The sequence below is a fragment of the Oryctolagus cuniculus genome, chromosome 1 (assembly GCF_051225735.1).
Source record: "Oryctolagus cuniculus isolate XC-2025 breed Fujian yellow rabbit chromosome 1, ASM5122573v1, whole genome shotgun sequence".
Taxonomy (NCBI): Eukaryota; Metazoa; Chordata; class Mammalia; order Lagomorpha; family Leporidae; genus Oryctolagus; species Oryctolagus cuniculus.
Genome location: NC_142867.1, coordinates 118,542,889 through 118,569,083, shown reverse-complemented (window position 1 = coordinate 118,569,083; position 26,195 = coordinate 118,542,889). Strand labels below are relative to the sequence as shown.

General features: G+C 49.8%; 1 protein-coding gene across 6 annotated transcripts in view; it reads right to left on the bottom strand.

Annotated features, from left to right (window-relative positions):
- Window positions 1-26,195, bottom strand: part of PKNOX2 (PBX/knotted 1 homeobox 2) — a 274,561-nt gene that overhangs the window by 210,241 nt on the left and 38,125 nt on the right. The gene's annotated exons all lie outside the window — the stretch shown is intronic.

Here is a 26,195-nt window from a genome sequence, read left to right as displayed (position 1 = left end):
TGGACCTGGTGTCCACACTGCTGCTGATGGGGGTGGGCTGAGATGGGTGAGACCTCATCATCTTTGTGCATCTCTGCCTTGCTTACTGGCTGCAGTGAGCACTGCCACTTTTATAATTACTGAAAATAAATTTAATTTTAAAGACTAAAATAATCGATAAAAGGAAGAAAAAAGATTTGACCTTTGAGACTCTATCTTCCTTAGTCACTAGTTCTAGGGCCTTGGCCAAGTTCCTTAACCTCCCTGAGTCCTGGTTTCTTCCCATGGAAACTGATGATAATAATATAATATTGCAGAGTTGTGGGGAAGTGGGTGAGAAAGTAATTTAAAGTCTTGCATGGTAGCTACTCAATAGCATGGACCTTTTTATCAATGTGTGGGGATACCCTGCCTGCTACCCCAGAGGTACTCCTGGCACAGTTACCCTGTGGCTGCCTTTTTTAAAAAAAAAGATTTATTTATTTATTTGAAAGTCAGAGTTAGATGGGGGAGGAGGGGAGACAGGGAGATAGAGATGAGAGAGAAAGAGAGAAAGAGAGAGAGAAAGAGAGAGAGAATCTTCTATCTTTGTTCACTCCCTAAATGTTTGCAATGGCCAGGGCTGAGGCAGGCCAAAGCCAGGAGCCAGGAACTCCATCCAGGTCTCCCACATGGGTGGCAAGAGTCAAAACACTTGGGCCAACTTCTGCTGCTTTTCCTAGGCACATTAGCAGGAAGCTGTATCGAAAGCAGAGCAGGTGGGAATTGAACTGACATTCTGATACAGGATGCTAGCATTGTAGGCATTGGCTTTAAAAAGCTGGCCCTAAAATTATAGTTAATGTGTCTTTCTTCCCGCCAGACTATAAGCTCCTTGCAAGTAGGAAAAAGTTTATTCCCTTAATGATTATGCCCATAGCAGGCACAGCAACAAAAACAACAACAACAACAACAGAAAAAAAAAAAAAAGGAAAGGCCCTGCCTCCAAGAGGGATCTCACATTCTAATGGGAAAAACAAACTAGAAAAAGAAAATTACAAAGCACATACCAGGTAGTGACAGGCACTGAGAGGAAAACTGCAGGGGCTGGCATTGTGGTGCGTTGGTTTAGGCTGCCACTTGCAAACTGATATCATATTTTAGAATGTCGGTTTGAGCTTTGACTGTTCTGCTTCCAATCCAGCTCTCTGTTAACACACCTGGGAAAGCAGCAGAAGATGGCTCAAGTTCTTGGGCCCTTGCCACCAATGTGGGAGACCCACATGGAGTTCCCGGCTCTTGACTTTGGCTTGGTCCAGCCGCAGACATTATGGTCATTTGGGGAGTGAACAAATGAATGGATGAGCTCTCTTTCTTTCTCTCCATCTTTCTCTGTCACTCTGCCTTTCAAATACACAGATAATTAAAAAAAAAAAAAGACAAAAACAGCAGTAGGAAGGGAAACAGAAGTGAAGGGGAAAGATAGGATGGCATTTGAGAAAGCAGGGTCAGGAGAGATCTCCAGGCTCTCTAAGTAAGCGCCCTTCAAGGCACGTGCAACAAAAGACATAGCATACGAATCAAATAAACCACATTTGAGGAAGAGCAGAGTGTAAGACACCTTAGAAACACGCCTCCACCTCTGAGCACAGCCGTTTACTGAAACGTCTTGGAAACAAGGACTTAAGCAGATACTGGCCCACTCTACAACTTTAGCAGCAGTACTCCCAAGAGCCAAAAGAGGAAGCAAAGCATGTGCCAATGGCTGGAGGAAAGGACAGACAAATGTGGCAATATGGACAATGGAGTATTATTCAGCCTTCCAAAGGAAGGGGATTCTAACACAGGCTACATGGTGGCCGAACCTGGAGGGCGTTAATTAAGCGAAACAAACCAGCTACAAAAGGGCACAGTCTGCACAAGTCTACTTCTGTGAGGTATTTAAGAGTGTCAAATTCACAGAGACAGCAAGTAGAATGGGTCAGTAAGGGAGTTGTTGTTTAATGGGGTTCTGTTTTGCAAGGTGAAGGGTTCAATGGATAGATATGATGATGTGGTGGATGGTTCCATGTGATGATGGCACAACCGTGTGTGCTTAATAGCATAGAACGGTGAACCTAAAAGTGGTGAAGAAGGCAAATTCCGTGTTTGTGTGTGTGCATGTGTGTGTGTGTTCACACATATACCACCACTAACTTTCTCAGTTTCTGTCTGTACAAAGAGGAGACTGGAATCGTAAAGAGTAGGAAGAGAGCAGCTCATGCCCCCAGGAAAGGATGAGGGAAAGGATTGGCAGAGAGAGAGCAGGGGGCCAGAGCCCTGGAGAACCTGACAGGGAGAACACGGAGGGGAGGACGGGTCAGCAGGGAGGGCTGTTTTCCAGTGGGAACATCCATCCTGCTGGTCCTGGGAAAATGAGAAACCATTTAGGACTTTTTTAAAAAGGCATGCAGGGAGAGCGATGGGGTGTAGAAGGTTAAGCTACCATTTGTGATGCCAGCATCTAATATCAAAGTGCCAGTTGAAGTCCCAGATGCTCCACTTCTGATGCACCTGAGAAGGCAGTGAAAGAAATCCCAAATATCTGGGCATCTGCTACCCATGGGGGAGACCCGGTGGAGGTACTGGTTCCTAGCTTTGGCCTGACTCAGTCCCAGTTGTTGTGGTCATTTGAGAAGTACACCAGTGGATGGATGCGCTCTCTCTCTCTCTCTCTCTCTCTCAATTAAATAAGTAAATCTTTGTAAAAACAAACAAACAAACAAACAAAAAACAACTACTAAAAGGAGGGAACCCCCTGGTGGAGCATGGTTTGGGGACTAACTCCAATGTGAGCTGAAAGACAGTCTAGGAACATATCCAAGCAATCAGCGATGAGCAGGAATCTAAGAGGAGAAGGGAACAGGGGGCCTGAGGAACAGACGAGAGCACCAGAGCTCTTAATCTGGCACAGCAGTAAAGCTTGGTATGTGGTGGAGAGCTTAGACAGGAACAAAAAGTGCTGGCCCTGTCCTCACCATCTTGCCCTACGACCCTACACAAATCCTTACCTTTCTGGGCCTCAATTTCATCTGCTCAGCCAAGTGGCTGGACCAGAACAAGAGGAACCTTAAGGAGTCTGCAAACCTCTTGAAATTTTATCCAGAATTGGATTTGTGTGCACATTTTTCTGGGGAGAGATGTTTACAAACTGTACCGAGGTTTCAAGGCTGTCCACATTCCCAGAGAAGTTAAGAATCAGTGGACGAGATAGTCATTGGGTTCACGTGCAGCCAGAAAGGCCTAGGATTCCAAGAAATTTTGGACCAGCTACCAATCAATCTTGGGTTTCAAGTAAATCCAGATGCTTGTTCCTGCCACGCCTGCAACAGAGACACTATAAAAATGAAATGAAATAATTCCATACTTTGGAGAGTGAAAATTCTGTCTCTCATGCAAGCAGATATTGTTACTGTTATTGTTGTTTCACAGGAAACAAGAGAAATTGTGTACCAGGCACAAAGGGGTAGGGAAGAAGTCAGCTTCTAATTTCATGAACAAAGGGCCGGCGCCGCGGCTCACTAGGCTAATCCTCCGCCTAGCGGCGCCGGCACACCGGGTTCTAGTCCCGGTCGGGGCGCCGGATTCTGTCCCGGTTGCCCCTCTTCCAGGCCAGCCCTCTGCTGTGGCCAGGGAGTGCAGTGGAGGATGGCCCAGGTGCTTGGGCCCTGCACCCCATGGGAAACCAGGAAAAGCACCTGGCTCCTGGCTCCTGCCATCGGATCAGCGCGGTGCACCGGCCGCAGCGCGCCAGCCGCGGTGGCCATTGGAGGGTGAACCAACGGCAAAGGAAGACCTTTCTCTCTGTCTCTCTCTCTCACTGTCCACTCTGCCTGTCAAAAAATAAATAAATAAATAAAAATAAAAATAATTTCATGAACAAAAGCAATGTGATCAAGAGACATGGATGTGCTACAAGTTGATCCTTTGGCTCTTCTCATGTGGATGGAAATGACGAGGCCTCAATTCCCCTTGTGGAGAAGGGTCTTACTCAAAAAGAAAAGTAAATACAGCCTACCCAGGGGGTGCAGCCCAGGGCAGAACAAATGCGTCTCTTTGTGCTAACAAGTCCACATTTTGCATCTGGCTTTCGTTTGGAGGGAATTTTCAACTGTGCAGCTGAGAAAAGTGACAGCCTGAGGATGTGTCAAAACAGCATCGAGGCCAGTATTTGGCCACCGGAGAGCAAGACCCAGATTGAAAGCCTGCGTAATGACCCAACAGGGATCAGCAGGGCAAAGGCAGGCTCCATCACTGTGGGCAGCATCTATCCAGGAGCGAGCCAGCCAGAGGCAGAGCGGGAACTGCAGTGTAGAGCCGCTCCGTGCAGAAGCCAACAGCCCAACATGTTGTGGCTAGATCTGGACGGAGTCGAGGAGACAATCTATTCTAACCTCCTCATTCCACATTTGAGGAATCCGTTTGCGGATTCGAGGGGCAGAGACTCAATCAGGGAAAATCCCAGATTGGAAGACAGGTCAGTGCTTCCCTTCATTCGTTTGCAAAATGTGTCCTGAGGGTCAGACCCTTTACCAAGTTGGAGGTCAGTGATGACTAAGGACTCCTGTTCCCTGCCCTCAAGGAGCCCACAGTCTGAGGGAGGAGGCAGACAGCCATCTGACTAGGATGGGGTTGGAGGTGGGGGTTCAGTGTACCCCAGCAGTTCTGTGGAGCCCCCAACGAGGCTCTCTGCAGAGCTCCTGTTCACAACTAAACTAGAGGCAGGTACACTCAGGTTGGGGGGATGTGGAGGTGCAGGCACTTTTTCTCACACCAGTGCTGGTGGCAGTGGAAAAACATTTTACCATCGAAGCCAAGCCAAGCCAGCAGTGACCGTGTCTCAGAAAGGGGTGGCCATTATGGGGCCATCAGAAGGAGCCAGGGAGCTCCCAGTGCCCCTGGAAAGGCGGCCCAGCCACACTCCAGCAGGCTGTCCACAGGCCTCTCCAGACAGCACCGTGGCACTTCCCATTCATTATCTCCTAACTGGCCCCCCGGGGCTGGTCCTGAATCTTGTTTCATAAATAACTGAACAGGGCTCCAGCTTGCTCACCGGGGTTAGGCAGATGTGCACAGCGCTGGCTGATGACGAGGGGATGTGGCTGTGTGGGATGGCTCTGGGATGCTGATTCTCTGCAGAGGGGCGGCTGGGTGGAGGAAGCAACCACGCATGCGGCTGGTGTCCCCACCTGGATCCCCGATTGCTCGCTCGCAGTGGGATGCTGAAAGGGCATTTGTTTCCAACTGTTCTTAGCCACTAATTTGGCACCAGGGTACAACACCAATCTGAGAACAAAAGAAGTAGGAAATCTGTGCTTTTCCTGAGGAGGCCCAATTTCCCCATAAACAGAGGAGGGGCAGGAGGTTTCCTGAGTTCACAGCACCGGCCCTTGGCCGCTGGGCACCAGGGAGGGCAGGGCAGGCCGCTCCGCTCTGCAGCCCGCAGCCACCCCGGCGGCACAGCCATCTGCTGCGCCTCACCTGCTCATTGCTCCTGCGAGGTGCCTCCAGCAGAGGACAGATTACTCTGATGGCAGGAAAGTAGAATGGGGTCCCTTGCTAGCAGTAACTACAGAGAACAATCTCTCTCCTGGGCAGCTGACTGCTTCCACCTGGCACCTGCCAGCCAGAGAGCTCGCAGGTGGCATAGGCTGGTGTGGGCTGGCACAGGCAATCCTCCCTGGGCACAGAGGGACCGTAGAGGCCCTCTCCAGGCAGGACTAGGCTCGAGGGCCCTCTGTCGGGCTGCAGTGAGGTTGGGCTGAGGCGCCCACCGGGGAATGACACAAACGCAGCTCTGTTTCTGGTAACTGAAGCGCTAACATGGTCTGGGGCTGAGGGAAGGGTCGGCAGGCCAGGCTGCAGCAGCAGCCGCCTTCTCAAGACTGCCGTGCAAAATCGCCAGCAAACAGGAGGCCCTTCTTGTAGTTAAATTGCCTTCTTGTGGCTTAAATCAGGGAACTGGCAGTATGGTTCTCTTGCAAACTAGCAGATAAAATGCCCATCCTTCCAGCCTCCCAGCAGATACATCAAGGTCTCTATGACAAAAATGCCTTCCTTACCAGCAGGTGATTTAGCTATTCATTCACCTCATAAATCCAATGGAGTACAAAAATACTGGAAAGAGAACAATTTTTTAAAGTCTCCGAGCAGTCAGGCTACAATCTTCACAGCAAAGTTTATGGACCTTATTTGTGAGGGAAGCTTTCAAATCCTTTCATATGGTTTCCTTACTCTGATTTTGCCCATACTTCTAACACCAAGTTAGCTGGGTATCTTGGGCCTCTGCTGATTGCCAGTAATACAAGGGGAGTGGGCTTTGGCTTCCCTAAAAAGTAAACTGAGGAGCTGGCGCTGCGGCTCAGTAGGCTAATCTTCCGCCTGTGGCGCCGGCACACCGGGTTCTAGTCCCCGTTGGGGCGCCGGATTCTGTCCCGGTTGCCCTCTTCCAGGCCAGCTCTCTGCTGTGGCCTGGGAGTGCAGTGGAGGATGGCCCGAGTGCTTGGGCCCTGCACCCCATGGGAGACCAGGAGAAGCACCTGGCTCCTGCCTTCGGATCAGCGCGGTGTGCCGGCCGCAGCACGCAGGCCGGGGCGGCCATTGGAGGGTGAACCAACGGCAAAGGAAGACCTCTCTCTCTGTCTCTCTCACTGTCCACTCTGCCTGTCAAAAAAAAAAAAGTAAACTGAGGGCATGGAGTGTTGATCAAGGAGAGAGCACACAGGCCAACCAGGGAGTCATCAGATGGAGCTCAATTGTGTTCAGGATAATTTACTTAAGGAAGACAGGGGAAGGGTCCACTTGCAATGCTTAAAACATCCTTGGGTAGGGGTACTTTAAGAAGTAAACCTTTAGGGGCCAGTGCTGTGGCGTAGTAGGCTAAGCTTCTATCTGCAGTTCCAGCATCCCATATAGGTGCCAGTTCGAATCCAGGCTGCTCCACTTCCAATCCAGTTCCCTGTAATGACCTGGAAAAGTAGTGGAAGATGGCCCAAGTGCTTGGGCCCCTGCACCCACGTGGGAGACCTGGAAGAAGCTCCTGGCTCCTGGCCTTGGATAGGCCCAGATCCAGTGGTTGCAGCCATTTGGGGAGTGGAGCAGCAGATGGAAGACCTCTCTGTGTGTGTGTCCTCCCCCCCGCCCCATAACTCTGTCTCACAAATAAATAAATAATTAAAAAAAAAAAAAAAAGAAAGAAAGAAACCAGCCGGCGCCGTGGCTCGATAGGCCAATCCTCCACCTGTGGCGTCAGCACACCAGGTTCTAGTCCCGGTCGGGGTGCTGGATTCTTTCCCGGTTGCCCCTCTTCCTATCCAGCTCTCTGCTGTGGCCCGGGAGGGCAGTGGAGGATGGCCCAAGTCCTTGGGCCCTGCACCCCATGGGAGACCAGGAGAAGCACCTGGCTCCTGCCTTCGGATCAGCACGGTGTGCCGGCTGCAGTGCGCTGGCTGCAGCGGCCATTGGAGGGTGAACCAACGGAAAAGGAAGACCTTTCTTTCTGTCTCTCTCTCTCACTGTCCACTGTGTCCGTCTAAAGGAAGGAAGGAAGGAAGGAAGGAAGGAAGGAAGGAAGGAACCTTTAGCTATCTAGAAAACCTCAAATGAGTCTCCTTCTGATAGTTCCAGGCTGCTGGGCTCTTCCTGTAGGTCTTGTGCATTTGCAAGCTGCTTAGGGGCAGGCATTTGGTGCAGCCGTTAAACCACCGCTTCAGATGCCTGTATCCATATTGCAGTGCCCGAGTTCGGGTCACTGCTCCATCCTCCATTCCAGCTTCCTGCTAGTGCACACCCTGGGAGGCAGCAGGGGATGGCTCAAGTACTTGGGTCCCAGCCACCCATGTGGGAGAGCCAGCTGGAGTTCTCAGCTCCTAGCTTTGGCCTGGCATATCTCTGTCTGTTAAGAGCATTTGGGATTCACTCCATATCTCTCTCTCTCTCTCCTCAAATAAATAAAATACATACTTTTAACTAAAAAAGAAACTACATGCATTCATTCCTAGTCTATCAATAAGCATCAGTGCTGGGTGACCACAACAATGCCGGAAGTGAGATAAGGGCAGGGACGCCTTTTGAAGTAGCACAGGCACATGCACACCAGGAGGACCAGTACCCATTAGGTGCTCCACAGACATGTGTTCACAGATGTGAAAGAAGCCATCAGGAAAGAGGAAGGCAAGCTAGTAAGGCTGTCCTTTAACCCCATCCCTAGGTACTTAGCAGAGAATGCTTGTGTGGAGGGGGCCAATATTAATTCAGGATTCAACTAAAAGTCACATTACCAAAAATTTCCAACTGTTCCAGCAAGAGTAACAAAAAGACAGCATGGCCTCAGGCCTGAGAAAACATGGAGAAGCTCTTCCAGGGCACAGCAGAGAAGGGCAGCCATCACAGCCGGGAGAGACGAGGGGCTGAGGGCTCAGGGGAGGAAGACCCTGGATCAGGGCCAAGCTGTGGGCGCTCTGTGGGCTCGGCTTCCTCACCCACACAATGACTAGTTAGGGGCCGCTAGTGTCTGAAAATGCTGCTGGCTCCCAAGTCAGCGGGCTCTGAGTTTTGTTCCCAGACCGACTCTCCCTACCTCTGATTTCTTTAATTTTCACAATAAAAAGGCAGGATTTTGATCCATAGTTTTTCTCCAGGCACCAGCCAATCACCCCCAAAACAACTGCCTGCTTCTTTCATTTCTGTTTAAGCCTCTGTCCCAGGAGCCCAACCCAGGGACAGGACCAGGACCAGAAACCCTCTATCCTTCCCCACCGCGACTTGGAGCATGGGCTGTGCCATGTGGGACGACCATCACTTTAGGGACAGGACATTGCTGCGAGGCTCAAATGGGGTAGTGGAGGAGGGGTGGGGATTCCAATCATCTGTCCTGAAGGATGCAGGTTAATAATTTATAGATGCATTTAAAAGAAAAAAAACCTTCAGAAACAAATTGCATACAAATTGTGTGACAGTCAAAAGAAATGTGCCAGTGTTGCTCAGTGAAGCGTAATAAATATATTCAGCCCATAATAATAAGTTACTTAAACTCTGGGCGCTAAATGATTTATTAATTGTCTTCTAATTCTTTCCAGCTACAACCAAAACCAAGAGCGTGGCTGTATTTCATACCAGTTCCGAAGGCCTCCAACTTCAAACAGCGCAGCTGCTGTTTGCATTCAAGGCCATTTTTCTTTCTGGATGGGTCTGGAGCAAGCAGGGAGCTGAGGGGACCTAATACACATCCATCCCATTGCACTTGTCACAGCAATGCCACACACCACATGTCCGTGTTGCCTGTGGCTTCCCTCACCTGGCTTCCCCTTCTCAACCACCCCTTCCACTGTCATCAGTGCCAAGGTGCCCCCGGATGGACATTAATCCTGGGAGCACCTGGGCCGTCATCTCCTGGGACATTCCAGCACCAGCCTTCTAGCCCCAAGATCCTCTCGGGCAGCAGATGTTGAGCCAAAGAGAATCCGAAGGGAGCACTAAGTCTTGACCTCTCTCTAGGAGATACTGACCCAGTAGGGAATGTCACACCCACAGCTGGGTCTTCTCCTTATCCCTAGGGCTGCAGGTACTGGCCCTTCCCCCACTTGAAGGCTCACACTCAGCCAGACTCCCAGAGCCACTTGCAGTACCTGTCTTGGGATTTGTATCTGAGAGGATGTGAATGCCACCAGCAAACCAGAAGCCTGCATTCTTCAGTAGTCAGAGTTTAGCAAAATGTGAAACTTTGGAGGACCATTTCCTCTGCTTCGGTAGACAGAAATACAGCCTCTGTGCATGGATGGAGAAATTGGAAAAAGTCAAGTCCCAGGAATAGAGGGACTGGGGAACTCCAGAGACTGAGTTCTGGTGGCAAAATAACTCTCCAGGGCTGCTTGCCCCCATGCCCTGATGTTGCCTCCTTTGCTTCTCTCCAGCCTTCTCCTCTTGGAATGGTGCCATCTTGCACCAAGAACCCACCTCTGGGAGCCATCTCTGATGCTACCTCGGCCTTCTTGCCCCCTCCCGCACCCAACCCATCGGGATCTTACTCCTGAACCGTAACTCTCTCATTTATCCCCTTCCATCTCCAGTGCTGCTCTATAATTCAGAGGCCAGGGGTTGGAAATTGGCAGCTCTTGGCAGACTTCAGCTCCAGACAGTTCATGGGATTTGCAGTGTTTTTGGTTTGGTTTTGAAAAATGCAATGTGTAACATAGCTCAAAAATCAAAAAGCATAACAAGGCATACACTGAAATGTTTCCCTCCTGTTTCCCGTCTCCCACCTGTCCAAGCAAATACAAAGGCTTGTTCTACTCTTTCTATGTGCACTTGTCTGCACCTTGATGGGTTTTTTTCTTTTCTTCTTATACATAATATATTTTGGAGATCTTTCTATATTCATTTAAAAATTTTTCATTCCTCTTTGTAAATACATAGTATTCCGTTGCCAGGATGGTCCTTAATTAAACTAATTGGCCTACAACTAATGGATATTTGGGTTCTTTTCCATGTTTTGCTATTACAGATAATGTTGCAAAGCATAAGAAGGTATCTCAGGAAGTTTGTGGAAAAACAAAAGTAAAAGTTAAGTTTGGGGTCAGCGTTGTGGAGCCGCATATTAAACCACCTCCTAGCAACACTAGCATTGCATATGGGCACCCGTTTGGGTCCTGGCTGTTTGACTTCTGATCCAGCTCACTGCTAATATGCCTGGGAAAGCAGTGAAAATGGTCCAGGTCCTTGGGCCCCTGTAATTACGTGAGAGACTTGGATGAGTTCCAGGCTCCTGGCTTTGGCCTGGTCCAGCTCCGGGTTTTGTGGCCATTTTGAGAGTGAACCAGCAGATGGAAGATCTCTCTCTATTCCTTTCTCTGTAAGTCAACCTTTCAAATAAATACATAACTCTTTAAAAAACCTGTCTATTTTTGTCCAAAAAAATTGAAATTCAGGCATCGTTTTTTTTAAATAATATGCACTTTCCATGAACATTTTGAAGACTCTTCCCAGGCACAAATTTCTTATACATTGTTCATATCACACATGTACAAGATCTTTAGGATCTTCTGCCCAATATGAAATTGCTGGATCTAAAGCCATATGGCTGGGGCAGGGTTGTGGTACAGCAGGTTAAGTCACCACTTACAAGGCCAGCATTCCACAGCTGAGTGCCAGCTGCCCTGATTCAGATCCACCTCCCAGTTAGCGTGCCTGAGAAACCAGCAGAAGACGGCCCAACTACCTGGGCCCTTGCCACCCATGTGGGAGACTCTGATGAAGTACCAGGCTCCTGGCTTCAGGTTGGCCCAGCCCTAGCCATTGCAGCCGTTTGGGGAGTGAACCTGAGGATGGAATATCTCTTTCTCTTTTTGTGCCTCCCTCACTCTCATTCAAATAAATAAATAGAGAGGCTGGTGCTGTGGCACAGTGGGTTAAAGCCCTGGCCTGAAGTGCTGGCATCCTATATGGGCGCCGGTTCTATCCTGGCTGCTCCTCTTCCAATCCAGCTCTCTGCTATGGCCTGGGAAAGCAGTGGAAGATGGCCCAAGTCCTTGGGCCCCTGAACATACATGGTAGACCCAGAAGAAGCTCCTGGCTCCTGGCTTTGGATCAGCGCAGCTCCAACCGTTGACACCATTTAGGGAGTAAACCAACGGAAGGAAGACCTTTCTCTCTGTCTCTCCCTCTCACTATCTGTAACTCCACCTCTCAAATAAATAAATAAATAAAATCTTAAAAATAAATACATAGAATCTTTTTTTTTTAAAAAAAGGCACAATTGATCATTGTGATATATATTGCCAAATTGCCCTCTGAATGGGTTGGTACTGATTTACACTACAAGACAGTGTATTTCCCCAGGGCCTTTCCAATGGGGTTTAATATCAAACTTTTTGGATTTTTGTCCATTTTAAAAGTAAACGTGGGGCTGATGCCAGGGTCACATATGAACATTTGTTCAAGTCCCTGCTGCTCCACTTCCCTTCCAGCACCCTGCTGATGCACCTGGGAAAGCCGCAGAAGATGACCCAAGTCCTTGAACTGCTCACCTAGGCAGGAGACATGGGAAAGGAGCTTCACTGCTGAGGAAGCCACTTGCTGGGATTTCGCAACCACACTCTCCACAGCCTCCTGCCCAAGGTTGTGGACCACTGACACATCAACAATCCACCCTGCTGGCCAGCCCTACAGGACCTTCAGGCTGTCAGCCTGCTCTGTTCCTAGAATGTCACAAAACAGCACCATAGCTTGCGATGAGGATTAAGGGAGGGGACGGCAGGTTCCTATCCCTGTTTGCGGGCTGTGTGAGTGCTCACCAGCGCTTACACAGAGTAATATCGAAGGTCTGATTTGGGCTGGGCAGGGAAGGCTTAGAGCCCTACGCTGCAATGGGGGTCAAAACTCTTAACCCAAAGGTATTTTCCAAGGTCCTGGGAAGGTAACTCAGTAACACTGCTTTGGACATTAATGTTCTGTTTTGGAATGTGGCTGACAATTCTTGCCCTAAGCTCACACAGGGAATACCAGCCTCATGAACTTCCAGTGGTCTGAGGTCTAGTGAGTGTTCTATTGGTTCTGTTGTAGAACCTCAGAGGCCTGGACTGGACACTGGGGTGGTGGGAGAAAGTAGGAGGTAGGACTTGAACTTGGCCTCTCTCACCTTGGTAGCCCCTTAATGGAGTGAGTTAATTGTTAAAAGGAGCTGGCTTGCAATCCTAGTGGGCACAGGACCTGCAAGCTAAGGCTGGACTGATACCTGATGAAGGGAACAGCAAAGGCACCAGGACTCTGTTTCAGTCTCATTGAATGGCCAGAGAGGACTGGGAATGGTGACACTGGCAAATATCAAAGTCAGTAGGCTGGCAGTCTGCTGGATTATTTATTTATTTATTTATTTGAGAGGCAGAGTTACAGACTGAGAGAAGGTGAGACAGAGAAAAGTCTTCCATCCACTGGTTCACTTCCTTGATCTGAAGCCAGGAACCAGGAGCTTCTTCCAGTCTCCCACATACAGGGACCCAAGCATCTGGGCTATCTTCCACTGCTTTCCCAGGCCATTAGCAGGGAGCTGGATCAGAAGTGGAACATCTGAGACTTGAACCAGCGCCCATATGGGATACCAGCACTGCAGGCAGAGGTTTAACCTACTAGACCACAGCACCGGCCTCTCTGCTGAATTTTTAAACTGAGTAAATAAGGAAATCAACTGTTTAAAAGTCATTTTGGAAGACTGTGTTGTGGTGTTGTGGGTTAAGCTTCCACTCATGAATGCAGCATCCCATGTCAGAGTGCCAGTTTGAGTCCTGGCTGCTCCACTGCCAAACCAGCTTCCTGCTAATGTGCTTGGGGAGGCTGCAAAAGATGGCCCAAGTGCATGGGACCCTGCCACCCACATGGCAGACACAGATGGAGTTCTAGGCTCCTGGCTTCAGCCTGACTCAGTGCATACCATTGTGGCATTTGGGAAGTGAACCAGTAGGTAGAAGAGTTCTCTCTCTCTCTCTCTCTCTCTCTCTCTCTCTCTTTAAATAAATAAAATGAGTTTAAAACTAAATAAGTCACTTTGGGGTGGGCAATTCAGGCAGTGGTTAAGCTACCTCTTGAGTGTCTGAGTTTTATTCTGCGTCCATTTTTCCCAGCTTCCGGCTGGGAATGTTGTCCTTCTGGGAAACAGCAAGTTATGGCTTAGGGAGTTTGATCCTTACCACCCATCTGGGAGACCAAGGTTTAGTTCCCAATGTCCTTAGGCCATTATGGACATTTGAGTACTGAACCAGCAGATGAGAATTTTCTCCCTTCAAATCAAATTTGTAAGGAAAAAAAAAAAAAAGAACCGGGTTGCTTTCTGATGTCATTGAGCCATGGAATTATTCAACCATAGAGAAATACTGGTCTTGAAATTCACAGTATCTAAGGAAACAAATTGCTGACTATTTAAGCCATTTGGGCATTTGATTTGCTGTTACTGGCAGGCATTGACGTAGTGCATACACATCCTGAAGGCAAACTCTGGTCCCATCTAACCCACGCCCACTGCTGCTAAGTCCAGTGTTGTAGAACAAAAAGGTAGCAACATCACTCCTACTCAAATGCATTCACAAGTGCCCCATCACCTATAAAACACAGTCCATGTGTCTTAGCACCAAGCTGTCCCTGCCTTGCCCACACCTCCATGTTGTGGCTCATCCTGTCCCCGGGATGGTCCTTTCCCTCTCTCTCCTAATTCCCACTACAATCTGTTCCAACATCACCTTCTCCAAGAGAGTTTTTCAACCAAGTGCCTGTCCCTACCCTGTCACTGCCACAGCTGCATGCATGTCAACATTTATCCATCCTCCTACACGCCTGAGCCTGCCCTGCCCTCTGATCCACGAGCTCCTTGGAGGCCAGGACTAGGTCTTACTTACTTCTCCATCTCTCAGCTAGTCTCATCCCATTTGTTCCCACGGATGCCCCCTCAAGTCTCTGCAGCCCAGCTCCTCACAACCACAGCATTCCCACCCAAGCCCACTTTGGAGAGAAGCTAGAAGACGGGCTGTCTGAACAGGCCTGCTCTGAGAAGAGAAGCAGGTGACCTATTAACTCACCGGATCAAACTGCGTCATTGGCCTCAGTGTGATCTCATGCCAGCGGCCCTCACACTCAGCCAATCGTCCAGTGTAACAGAGCTGGGTTCATAACCACTTACTTACTCTATGAACTTGAACAACTAGCTAACCCACTCTGTGCCTCAGCTTCCTTGCCTATGAGGAAGTGGAGAGCAGGCTGTTGAAAAGATGAAATAAGTGTAATGGTCTCATATGGAATGTGGTCAATGAGAGCTTTAGTATTGCCTCACTTAGGGTCAAAATCGGGCCCTGGACAAATAAGGCAAAGTCCATGCCACGTAGACCCCAGACATTTCACTAGAGTGGCCTCTTTTCTAGCCCAGACAACAATATGGGGACCATATAGAAGAAATATATTCAGGGGGGCAACAGAGCAGAGAGCCACCAGCCACGGACACCTCCTGTGTCCCAGGCTGTGCAAGGTGGTATATACCTATTACCACTCGCATTCCTCGTCATTAACCTGCAAGGAAGTAGTCACAGAAAAGAAAGGCATAAAGGAGTTAAATCACTGCCCAGCATAACCATGTTTGTGAATCAGGTTAAGTAGAGGATTCAGGATGGGCAACATTCATGCTGGGCTCCCATACCTGAGTTCTTTTCCCTGTCTTATGGTGCCTTCCAACGACATAGAATGAGGCTGGCCTGGCAAATGCAGGATCTGTGTTCACTGCTGAGAGGTGACCAGGGAGAAGAAAGAAGCCCAAAGGAAAGGCCTATGTGCATGTATATTTGTGACGCTGTGTGCATATGTGTGCCTGTGTGTGACTCTGTGGAGTGTGTGTGTGTGTTAAGGGGAGGAGGGGAAGAACTTAGAGCTTGCAGACTGGCCTCCTGCCTCCTTCCCTGCACATACACATCCTGGCCAGCCGAGCCTAAACATGCCCCATGTGAACTCTGCATGTGGTCAACAGTGGGAGACCTCACCTATTAACTAGCTTCTAACAATGGCCCCCTGTTGCAGGCAGTTCAGAGCAGCCACGTGACAGCAGCACCACTGTCTCTGTTATTAGCCCGTGACTGACCCAGCAAGGCTGCTGAAGGGACAAGGGAGGGAGTGGGGGGAGGGAGAGGGAAGCAGGAGGTGCCTTTGCTAATTCAATCAGGCTTTCCAGGACAGACTTTCCAAAATCCAGATGAATTGTTGCCCCTTGGGTCATAAAGAACTCTGGGAAAGGTACCTTTCCCCACAAGTCTGTCCATTTCTAAAGATGTCCAGGGCACAGGGGCAAACACACACACACCCCTCCTCATAGGAGCAATAAATACAACCCAGCCATCCAGCCAGGAAAACACAGGGACTGGGGGAGAAGGGACAGACCCGCTGTTTCCAAGCCAAGTGTCTCAGGAGCCCTCTGCACCCACCAGGACTGCTCCTGGGTTTCTCTCGCTCCTTCTTTCTCCATTGGAACAAGGGTGGCTCACTCCATCTTTAACTGTCTTTGGTAAGAGACATGGGGACTCAGAGAGGGGCAGCTCTCCCCCAAGGTCACACAGCCTATCAGGAGCAGACAGGCTGGAAACCACAGCTCAGCCCCCAGTCCTGGCTTTGTCACCCAAGCCATCTAATCCTCTGGGTCCCCAGGATACCAGCCACCATAAAGGATCTTCTGCCTGAGCAGGACAAAAGGACATAGTCTTAAGGAGCCCTGGACACAGCACAACTTCTCACTCTTTCCCTGGACTCCAGGGGAAAAATGATACCCTTGTGCTTATTTAACACAAACCATCCCAGCCGCTGGAGAGAGCCTCGTGTTCTTCATTCCCTAAACCTTGAGGCCTCAGCAGCCCAAATCAGTCTGGAGAGAGGCAATGCAGTCGTCCAGTGCAAGGAAGCAGCAGAGACTGACCTTAAAGGCCCTTCCTGAACTGATCCTTAGTCTCTTGATGTTGGCTAAACCAAGCAACGGAGCATGGGGCGTGACTACCTGGCCCTGGGAAGAACCTTCCTGGGGCCGGACAGTGTCTTCAAGATCCTTTTACCTCACCCTGTGGTTTCCATTACTGCCAGAGTACCGGAAAATAGCAGTTCGTACCCTGACAGGGCGCCCACGTTTCCAGCTGAAAGACCTTGAGCAGGTTATGTCCATTTCCTAGGAAAGAAAAGCAAGGCAGCAGACACAGACCTGCATCCCACACAGCACCGTGCCCACAATCCTAACTCACGATGCAAGAGCTCCTTCCTCTGCCCCCAGCTTTTCAGTTCCTCACTCTGGCCTTGATCAGAAAACCGATCGTGACCGCACCAGCTCCAGAGCCCTGACTTCCCGGTGGGAGAACAGCAGTCCTCTCTTAGCAAGCTGATACTGGGACCATCTGAGAGCCCAGCTCCCGACTGCTCCGGAAGACGTGGCCTTCCCCTCCCGTGACTCGGCTGTGCTGCCAAAGCAAGAGGAGAAAGCTTCCAACAAAAGTTTGTTTTCATGGAGATTTTATTTCCTTTGCTGAGGCTCTCCCACCACAGATTTGTCTTTGTTGGAACTTGCATTCAGAAGTCACCAGATACACAGCCCCTGACCCTGCAGGCCCACGGGGATCTCATGCCTTTATCTCTCCTCCTGGGCCCGCAGGCTGCTCGCTCCCCCACTCAAAAGGCCCTTTGAACCCCTTTGGAGAGAGAAGGGGAGAAAGAGAGAGAGAGAGAGGAGAGAGAAACGGAGAGAGAGAGAAACAGAGAGCCTGCCTGAGCCTGAGCCTGCAGTGGGCAGAGCTTCAGTGGGGCTGAACTTGCCCTACCAAGGAGGGAGGGAAGGTGGGAGGGGAGAAAGTGGGATGGGGAGGGAAGACCCTGTGTCTTAGAGGGCTGGCCAGGAGATGGGGGAGGCGTACCCACTTCCTCTCCATCTCTCAGTGGGGCTGGTCTGAGATGGTAGGGACCCATAGGAGGCAGATCCCCGAGGCTGTCCCCAGGACATGGCTCTACTGGAAAGAGGCAGGGCCAGCCCAGGCAGAGCTCGGCAGAGGATAGAATTTGTCTTAGATGGACAAGCCTTTTTCCTCTTGGTCATTTTCAGGGTCTGCTGTCCTCACTGTATACAATTTAGAGATTTCACTGTGGCTGTCTGTCTTATCAGAAAAAAAAATTGGCTAAAGGCACAAACCCACACATTTCAAGCAACCCATCAGAGTAGGCTCTTTAAAAAGAGAGGAGGAGACAGAGAGTGAAGAGAGAGCAAAAGAGAATCAGAAGAGGAAATTCTCTGAGAAATAAATCTCTGGGGCTAGTGAGTGGTGCAGCAGGTGAAGCCACTGCCTGGGATGCACACGTGCCACCTGAGTGCCAGTTTGAGTTCCAGCTATGCTGCTTGCCATCCAGCTCTCTGCTAATGCGCCTGAGAAAGCAGCAGAAAATGGCTAAAGTGCTTGGCCCTTTGCCACACATATGGGAGGCCCTGATGGAGTTCTTGGCCCCTGGCTCCGGCTTGCCCAGCCCCAGCTGTTGCAGCCATTTGAGGAGTGAACCAGCAGATGGAATCTCTCTCTCTCTCTCTCTCTCTCTCTCTCTGACACTCTGTCTTTCAAGTAAATAAAAGAAAAAGATTGCTAACATGGAGATGACAAGATCCAAGGGTGGATGGCTACTCTACAGAGGCCACTCTGATGAGCTTCTGACACCAGCTGGTACTGCATGGATGTTGAGGCCACACAGCTGGCTCCAGTCCTCTGCCTGCCCACTCACTGATTTGGCGATCTTAGACCAGTGACTTAGCCTGTCTGAATCTCATTCCCTTCATCTGCTCAAGTAGGGATAACACCACCTCCAGGGCAGTGTGAGGAAGTAACATGACAGGTCCCAAAAGCCAGGCAGGACAGCTGGCATGCAGTGGGATGTACGGTTCCCCTCCCTGCCCTGCTCCTGCCTTTTATGTTTCCATGAAAATCATCTGGGGCTTTTTCCTCTGCAGGCAGACAGTAGAATTTTAAATGTTTACAGTTTCTAATTATTTATTTGAGAGAGAGAGAGAGAGAGAGAGAGAGGTGTCTCATATGCTGGCTCACTCCCCAGATGTTAGCATTGGCTGGAGATGGGCCTGTGGCTATAGCCAGAAGGCAGGAGCCAGGAACACAATCCGGTCTCAAACATGGGTGGCAGGGACCCAACTACTTGAGCCATCACTATTGCCTGCATTAGCAGGAAGCTGGAGTCAGGAGCCAGAAGCAGGGATTGAACCCAAATACTCTGATGTGGGACAAGGGCATCTTAATCCATAGGCTAAATGCCCACTCCTTCGTGCTTGTGGTTTAAAGTTTTATTTTCACTGTTCTCCTGAGAACATTACAAAGCAATTTTGAGAACTAGCCTCTCATTTGGTCCTCAAATGATCTTACTTCCAGAACAGATAAGGAAATGGAGAGTCCCGTGGTGTCTCCCATCTAACATCTGAGACAGACATGAGCTCCATGGCACCTTGCACAGGGCAGGGCATGGGAAGCAGGTGTGAAGAAGCTTGGGGCTTGGACAGGAAAGGAAACCACAAAAGACAACAGCAATCACTCTGTCTCTCCTCTTCTGTCTGTAACTCTGCCTTCCAAATAAATAAATAAGTAAATATTTTTTTAAAATGGAGCTGATGGTGTGATGCAACAGGTTAAGCCATGACCTGCAGCATCAGCATCCCATACAGACATCGACCCTGTCTGGGCTGCTCCACTTCCACTCCAGCTCCCTGCTAATGGTCTGGGAAAAGCAGCAGAAGATAGTTCAAGTGCTTGGGCCCTGCTATCCATGTGGAAGATCTGGATCAAGCTCCTGGCTCCTGGCTCCTGGCTTTGGATTGGCCCAACCCCATCATTGCAGCCATTTTGGGAGTGAACCAGTGGATGGACGATCTCTTTCTGTCTCTCCTTCTCTCTCTGTAACTCTGCCTTTCCAATAAATAAACAATCTTTTAAAAAAAGATGACAGTTCTTTGGAGATGGGGGAGAATTAGGGCCTGGGCTTGGAAGCTGAAGGCAACTCAGAGAGGCATCTATGGCACAAAGAAAGGAGACAACTTCACACAACTTTGGTGATTAGGTGAGTGGTGTAGGGAAAACTGTCCTATCTCTGAGATCCAATGATCTGTGAGGCAGAGCCCCAGGCCAGACTGTAGCACAAGAGACTGAGCACAGAGTAGAAACAGAATCTACTGAAGTCTGCTTTCTAGGTTAACTTGGACCAGGTCTAAGTGAGTTCTGAGCCATCCCTCTGTAATTCTCCATCACACAAGACAGGAGAGGACTTAGGGAATGCCAGTGGGCCTAACCTAACTGTGGAACCAGCCACCAGGCTTACCGCTTGGGGCTGATTCTGTGGACCACACCTGCTCTGCACCCATATCACCAAGCATCTGGTAACAGGCAAGGACAGGCTATGATGTGGTTTCTCCACCCCACCTCTCCCCACTCTGATTACTAGGGCCCCTTGAAAATGCTGAACTCTGATAGGGCCTTTAAAAGCACCCTCCTGTCCTCCTACCCTGCCAGCAACAAAGCAGGTGCAAGCAACGCCTGGAAAGGTTGGGGGAGGGGGGGCGGGGTGTGTGGAGGCGGGGGACGGATCAGAAGGATGACTCCTGGAGAAGAACACTGTCCAGAGAGTCCAGACTTTCCAGTCCGTAACTACCAGCTCCAGAAAGAATGCTCTCCCTCTGCCTCCTTCAGCGCACACGAGGCTGAGTACATGTTTCTGTACTGATCTCCTGCTTAACCAGCTGCAAAGGAACTCTTCAAAGGGAAGATGAGGAATCCCTCCTGGGTCCCAGGAAGCTGTGAGTCTATATCATGAAGCAATTTCAGACAGTCTCCTTTTGCTTTCAAATGTACTTAATCAACAGGAATAGGATTGCAAGGGCTAGAGCTCCTACAGGTAGAACTAACGGGGAAGAAAAATGTTCATAAATCATTTAGCTTGCAATCCAAACAGGGGTGTATTTTTTTTCTTAAAGGAAAAGGCAATGCTAAAAAGATAGAGACCTACAGGAAACTGAATACACAACGACTTGTCCCCACATGCAGGGGGTCTCCAAGTAGGGCAGCACAGCCCATTCAGATCATTGTCACCTGCAATCTGACCCTCAAAACTGATTCTCCAGTTTGGCTTCTTGCCCTAGCTCCATGGCTCAGGTCAACAGGTCAACCTACCCCTTCAGCCCAAACTGGGGCCTGGCTGTCTGTCCTGAGCAGCTGACTCCACCCTGGGGCAGCAGGGTCTGAGCCAGGACTGCAGGAGGATGTGGGGAGGCCCAGCAGACCCAGGGTGCAGGCTTCTGGGGCTCAGCTCGAATTCCTATCCTCAGTGGCCTCCGGTGGCCACCAGCCACTCTTTGCCACCTTAACCTGTCTGGTTTCCCACCAAAGCAGTTATTCCTACCTGGCTTTGCATTATACAGATGTGTTCTCTGTGTTTCCTGTATCAGGATGTAAGCCTCACGAAGGCTGAATATTTATGTATTGTTGACAGTTGTATCACTGGCATCTAGAACAGCACCTGACACATAGTAGGTACTCAGTAAATATGTGTTGAATGAATGGACAAATAAGCAAACAATCAAAATGATTCCCTTCCTCGTTATCCAGGATCCATTCCAGCTAGCGAAACTCTGTCAGCTCCAAAGTAGAAAGACATAGTCAAGAGCAAGAAGTCTGTTGCTGGTCCTTGATTCTGTCTGTCATTTTGATCCAGAGTAAGCTATGCGTGCTTATCGGGTGTACATTCTCCATCTGGAGAATGGGTACCACTCCAGCGTAAGGAAGGAGCAGACGGAGGAATCGGAGAGAACTAACATCTACTGACCATGTCCTGCAGATTCCTTGCATGGTTCTACGCATTTGACTGACAAGCACTGTCTCATTTATTCCAAACACAGCCTTGCAAGACTGATATTATTATCCCCATACTACAGAGAAGAAAACTGAGGCTCAGACATACAAAGCAACCCCCCCCTAGGAAGTGACAGGAAGAAAATTTCAACTCAGGCTTGCAGATCCTGAAGCCACTTTGACACAACATGGTGGTGTCACCTTGCAGGTCCATCTTTTCACCTGGGCATTGGGCAAATCACCCCGAAAGAAAATCCAGGCTGTGCCCTGTGGAGTTTGGAGCTCCTGACTTGGCACTTTAAAAAATATTTATTTATTTTAATTTTTTTATTTTTTTGAAAGGCAGGGTGACAGAGAGGGAGAGTCACACAGAGAAAGAAATCTTCCATCTACTGATTCACTCTCCAAATGGCTCTAAGAGCTAGGGCTAGGCCAGACTAAAGCCAGGAGCCTAGAACTCTCTCCAGGTCTCCCATATGAATGGCAGAGGCCCAAACACTTCAGCCATCTTCTTCTGCTTTCACAGGTGCAATAGCAGGGGGCTGGATCAGAAGTGGAGCAGCCAGGACTAGAATTGGCCCCCATATGAGATGGTTGGTGTGTCAAGTGGTAACTTAACCATTGTGCCATACACCTGGCCCAGACTTGGCACAAAGTGCCAAAAAGTGGAGGGTGGGGACAGTAGGAGTGACCAAGTTGCCCTGGTTTGTCTAAATTCACATGTCCCAAGACACAGCTCGGTCCCTGGCAAACCAGAACAGTTGCTCACAGCAGGTGGGCTGCAGCCACAGTTAGAGACCCTGAAAGACACAAGGTTTTCTCAGGGAGGCCCATCCTGTGCATCCTCCCCTGAGCAGTGACAGGAGGGTCATGGCTCTGCACCACATGGTACCTGCTGCCTGAAATGTGTGTCTGTACGTAGACAGGCAGGTTCTGGCCCACACAGCAGATGCCAGAGCCTGGGAGACCTCACTGCCTTCCTGCGCCTTGAGTGCAGACTTTGGCCTCAGAGCACCTGCATGGGCCCCTTCTCCCCACAAAGGGCACGATGACCTCCCCAAGGAAGGAGGGAAGATTCCTGGAATTCCAGTTTTGGAGGCTGTGGTGTCAGCCAGCCTCCCCTTCGACACATAGAGCAAGCTTCAGGACTGCCCACAGTTACTAAGAAGAACCACAGGCCTCTCGATGGCTCCTCCAGGGTTCCCAGATTAAAGGATTTAGCTGTGGGGTTGTCTTCTTTCACAACACATAGCCATCTCTCCTCCAGCCTGGGTTAGGCAGAGCCTTCGTGCACACCCTCAGTCCCTGTCCCAAGGGAGGGCCCATCCAGGGTCCATTCGCCCAGGTCCCCTAGCCCCCACCTTTCGTCAATACACGAGAGAGAGCCAGCATCCATCTCGGCCCCCATCTGACTCTGAGGAACTAATTCTCTGGCCTTTCTTCAAGGGCCAGACTAGAGTAAGAGCCAAGGGGGCCCAGGCATTCAGCAGAGACCCAGCACAATGGGGGTCAAGGCTGGTAGCCTGGGAGAAGAATAACACCAGGACTGGGGAGAAGGCTGTTAGCACACAACTCCCCCTGCCTCAAGATTGCTATGTTCAGGAAAGGGGCCCTTTGCCCCTTTGTTCATTTACCCACGATGAAAAGGCTCTGACCCATGTCTTATAGACTTGAGCTACAGGGACGCACCACCGGGTTGTCACCCTCCCCCCCCCCCCACCACCTCACTCATCACTGGGTTTGTCAGGGCATTGCTTTACACAAGCCCCACTTTTTCAGCTCAAGGTTTTGTGGTCTGTGGGTTTGTGTCTTCTGAGGCTTCCTAGTTTCCTTCCTCAACTTCCTGCATCTTTCACCTCCCTCCCTTCCCCCTCTAACCTCAAAAGCACAACCCGTCTCCTCTTGCCCAAGGCTGACCCCATCTAGACTCCGGCCTTCCTCCCTATTCTACTCATCAATGGTGAGTGGTGTGGGGTGTTTCTTCAATCTCTCCTTCCACTAAAGATACCCACCTTGACCCACAAATAGCCGAGATCCCCGGGCCTCCTGGTGAAAGGAAGGTGGAATCCCATGGGTGACACCTGCTGACCCTGTGCATTTCTTTATCTGTACAGTGGATGTCAGAGCCCTGTCTTGACTCCCTAAATGCTGTGGGGTTTCGGTAAGACAACAGGCTGGAAGTAATCCGAGTGTTGGGAATTATTTAATTTTTAAATCACCTGCTTGGCCCTCTGGAATTCTATCCCCCCCATCACTGTCTCCCCTGACCGCCACCAAACTTGAAAAAAATGATTTACGCTCACAGCTGTCACTTGCTTATTTCTCATTGTTTCCTCACTCCAAAACCTGGCTGTTGGTCCTACATGACATGACCCTCGAGGAGACCAATTCCTCCTCCTCCCCTGTGAAGCGGCCTTTTCTCAGGCACAGCCTCCGTAACACCACAGGTCCACAGAAGGCAGCACGTGTGCCCTCTGCCCTGCCCTCCACCTACTCATCTTCCAGGCTCTTCCACTTCTCTTCCCAGTACCCAAGACACACAAACCTTCACTTCTCCCTCACCATCACTCAAAGCCTGCCTCTTCTACCTCTCAGCTTAGCCCTGCCTAACCAGACCCAACACATCCCCATGAGGCACATTTTGAGTCCACCTGGGTCAGCTCTCAGATGTGTCTCCAATACCCCGTTTCTCCCTTCGCACTGTCATCACTTTTGCTAATTCTTCATTACTTTTCAGTCCAGACAACCACAGTACTATCCTGACTCTTCTTGTCAGCAAGATCATCCTAACGCAAAGTCTTCTCTTGTTGCTGCTTATGTCAAAAACCTGCAGTGGCTCCTTGAGGCCTACAAGATAAAGCGCAAATTCCTAAGCCTGGCATGGAGAACCCAATCCCAACCTTACATTCCAGCCTTCCCTACAAACTACCTCTGTGCACACTCTAAATAGATTAGACTACATCGAGAATGGCTATGTTCCTACTCATCTGCCTCAGGGCCTTTGCACATCTCACCTATCTGTCAAAAGGTCTGTCTTCCATTGATGCCTACTAGAACCCTATTCCTCCTTCAAGTCCAGTTCAAAATCCATCTCACCCATGAAGTATTCCCTGGCCACTCCAGGGAAAAGTAATGTACTCTTAATGCATTTGACTATGGTACATCTCATCTTTGCATCACCGCTACTATATTCTTACCCTATCTTCTCTGTTAGATCAGTTCATTGCTGAATTCCTCTGAGTATATGTTAAAATCCACAGCAGGTATGCCATAAATATTAATTGAACAAAAAAGCCAAATGACTAAATTAAGTCTTTCCAGTGGTTTCCAAGTGCCACATGTAGGCTTTGCTCGCTCCTGCCCTGTCCAACAGTCACTTGAAAAACCAGGTCAGCAGCCAGCTCTGCCCCCTCCCCCCCACATATATATACTCCCACTTCTCCCTCATCTCCAATTCATCAGTCACCCTTCTCCACCTCTTCCACCCTGTTTCCCTCTCTCCCCAGTGGCTTTTCTCCCAATAGAGTCAAGAAAAACTCTTTCAGGTCTTCTCCTGCTGGACGTTTTGTTCATGTGACATCTGACTCCACGGTCTCTCCTCCACTGCCATGCTTCCTAGGGCTTTGGTTCCAAGAGGCCACCCCATCCAGACTCTCCTCCTAACTCTTCCACCTCTCTGGGTCTCTTTAGCAGTTTCTCATCTCCAACCCTTACATACGTGTTCCTTGGGATTCAACCTCTGCCCACCACTCTCCCTGGCCTCACTCCCATCATGGGCTAAGGCTCCCCACATTTCCATGTCTAACCATGTCCTCTAACACTTCCCCATGGTCATGTCTCACTACATGATCCATAAAACTGGAACCCAATAAGGAAAGGAAAAAGGTATGAATGGAAGGGAGGAAGGGGAAGGACAGGAAGAGAAGAAGAGAAGGAGGGAAGGAGGAGGAAAGAACAGAGGAGAAAAAGAAGGAAGAAAGGCAAGCCCCACCTCTCCAAAGACCTATTCTGTCTCCTGTGTTTCTTGCCACAGTTGCAAAGCCATCACCCACCCAGTACGTAAGGTGGAAACTTGGAGTCTCCTTGGAGTCCTTCCTTCCCACATGTAGATCAGTCCCCCTTGCCTGCACATTTTTCCTCCCAGCTAGATCCAAATCCAGCCCCTCCCTCTGTCCACAGCTCACAGTCCTGCCCAGCCCTCACCACCACTTTCCTGCAGAACTGCAACAAGTTTCTTTCTGCCTGCTTCCAGCTTCCTCTTTTACCCCTGTTAATCCAACCCTCTCAGTACCGCCAACACATCTTTCTAAAACGCAGACTGTCCAAGTCATTTGCGAGCCTGCAATCCCTTCATACCACCTGGGGCTGCCTTCATGCTCCAAGAATGCTCTTAGCGTTTTACACTGATTTGTTTGCCTAAATCTCACAACCCCTCAGTGATGTGACTACTAATATTTTACCCTTTTTACAGGTTAGGATGTAGAGGCACAAGAGATTAAGTCATTCTCCTGAACTCACACAGATAGCAAGTGTCAGATTAGGGCATCTGGCCCTGAGGTCTGCTTCCAGGGTTACCCATTGGCTCAGATGCTAACTTCTGCTGCTCTTCCAGGGTTACCCATAGGCTTAGAGAACTCGAAGCTTAGCGTGGCATTCAAGGCTTTCTGGGAGCTGGCCCCGCCTGCCTCTCTGCTCATCTCCTGCTTCTCCCTAGACCACGTCTTCTGCTTCAAGATGATGACCTGCTTCCTGTTCACACGCACAGCATGCCGGCTCATGTGTGCACACCCTCCCCCACATTTTGGCCTAACTTAG